This window comes from Helianthus annuus, chromosome 14, assembly GCF_002127325.2.
Source record: "Helianthus annuus cultivar XRQ/B chromosome 14, HanXRQr2.0-SUNRISE, whole genome shotgun sequence".
NCBI lineage: Eukaryota > Viridiplantae > Streptophyta > Magnoliopsida > Asterales > Asteraceae > Helianthus > Helianthus annuus.
The window spans coordinates 49,877,442-49,879,792 of NC_035446.2; the positions used below are offsets into that span (position 1 = coordinate 49,877,442).

Genomic DNA, 2,351 nt, shown 5'->3' on the forward strand with positions numbered 1-2,351 from the left:
TGTTATGAGATGCACTTGCGCCTTTGGGTTGGTCTCGGTATTGCTGGGTAACGCGCCTTGTGGTCTCTCGGAGAAATTTTGAGCTAGTTGATTTAGTTGTTTATCAAGGTTTTGAATACTAGCTTGTTGATTTCTAAAGCTCGATTCCATTTGTTGGATTCGATCCGAGTTTTTCTTTTCGGTGTCCGAGATGAGGTGTGAGATAGGATCTTCAAGCCTCTCTCGTCCCCCTTGTTGTTGTTGAGAGAAATTTTGTGACTCATTTCTTGGTTGTTGAAAGTTTGTTCATTGGTTTTGGTTCGGGTTCTCTCCAACCAAGGTTAGGGTGGTTACGCCATCCTTGGTTGTAGGTACCCGTTGGGGGACCCGATGGCCTAGGTCTATTATCAATTTAGTTTACCATTTCCGTTTGATTATCCAAATCCTACATACAACTCCAATTTTCATGTGGCCTACCACACCCTTCACAAGCCATAACTGAGGCCGTTTTTGCCATTTCTAACTTTTTGATTTTTGAAGAGAGGGCCTCGATTTGGGCTTGTAAAAAGTGCTTTCATCTACCTTATGGGCACCCGGGGCAGTAGATTTTGTGCCTCGGGGAGTGTGCCATTGAAAATTGTTTTGAGCAATTTCCTCAATTTGATTATAAATTTCATTTGGGCGAGGATTACCTAGAAGTCCCCTGGAGCGAGAGTCGAGCGTTTGTCTTGTGTGTGGCAACAACCCATTATAGAAAGTGGATACTTGTTGCCATACTGTAAGACCATGATGAGGGCATTTTCTTAATAGCTCCTTGAATCTTTCCCAAGTTTCATATAAGGATTCCCCGTCCTCTTGTGAGTATGTATTAATTTCAGTCATTAATTTAGCCGTTTTAGAAGGAGGGAAATACTTATATAGAAACTTTTGGGCTAGTTCATCCCAAGTGTTTACCGAACCACTTGGGAGGGTGTTAAGCCAAGTCTTAGCTCGGTCTTTTAGTGAAAACGGGAACATACGGAGGCGGATGGCGTCGTTTGATGCCCCGTTGATCCGAAAAGTATCACATTTTTCCAAAAAAATTGGTAATATGTAAATGGGGATCTTCGTCCGCAAGCCCATGGAAAGTAGCGTGTCACACCCCTTTCTAAGGCGGAAGCACGAGGTGTGATCTTGAAAAGTTCTCATTGCATACGAATGGTAAACATACTACATGCTCGTAAAATAAACTCCAATATGCCATTGACATTAATAATGCAAAACATAAGTTTTACAACATAAGATAAACATTGTCTGTAAAGGGTTACAACTTTATTCATAACACGAACACCAAGGCTTTGATTCTTATATCGCCACACGTGATGGGACATAACAACCAAATCCCGCAAAATGGGCGTAGGAGTCTTGACACATAGTAATTAAAAACACAAACAATATCCATGAGCAGGAGTGAGACTGCGCGTACATCCACCTTAGTTACATGAAATACATGTAGGTTTTTGGAAAAACGTCAACATAATGTTGGTGTGAATTCATGCAGTTTTTGAGTAGAATGTGTATATACTTGAATGAAAACATGATATGTAATTTGTATGAAATGAATGTTTCTGCAAATGTAAGGAATACTAGATCGCTAATGGTTAGCTATGCCATTAACATATGTCACGACATAGGAAGCCACCAAACCTAGGCATTTTTGTCGAGATCGACTGAGACACAAAAGCACTCTTTGGTAGAAGTAGGCCAAGAGTGGGGTTGCCTGAAACCCATTAGATCTAAATCTTCTGTTCCGCGTTCTAAATGTATACGTTGACTAATGGTGCTTATGGTACCCTATTCGTCACGTGATCTATGTGCCATTCCTTAGTTTTGTGTGCCACATACCATTGTACATGTATTTACCCCAAGTTAGAAAACAAGTAAAAGTTTAAAAGTGGGGACAGGAACTCACAATTTTGCGTTTCCTGCGTCGTAACTTCACCGGTTTTGCTTAGAGCGTCGTATCACTACCTACACACGTACTCTGTCTTATTAGATGCTTAGGTCGTGTAACGACTATTTGTCTTTGTGGTTTATTAAGACTGACTTTGGAATCCTTGGTATTTTTGAGTTACCACCTCGATGTATTGTATAATTCCGAAGTACATAATTCCAAGCGTAGGAATGCTTGTGTTTGTGTATACTCATACTTGTGTAATTTGCCAACAACTTGTGGTGTATTCCGGTATAAATAAGTATATCTTCATATAAATCTCAAGAATAATATATTTTCAAAATTAGCTTTAGAAAATATATTTCTTCTAGTTTTCACCCAAAATAGTATATTTTTAACTTGTATAAAAATATATATTTTCTCCATCAACAAGATGCAT

General features: G+C 39.3%; 1 non-coding gene across 1 annotated transcript; it reads left to right on the forward strand.

Annotated features, from left to right (window-relative positions):
- Positions 1-760: 760 nt before the first annotated feature.
- Positions 761-867, forward strand: LOC118486852. Its single transcript, XR_004880019.1, has one exon. It is a non-coding gene; the product is annotated as a small nucleolar RNA R71 (small nucleolar RNA).
- The last annotated feature ends 1,484 nt before the right edge of the window (positions 868-2,351 follow it).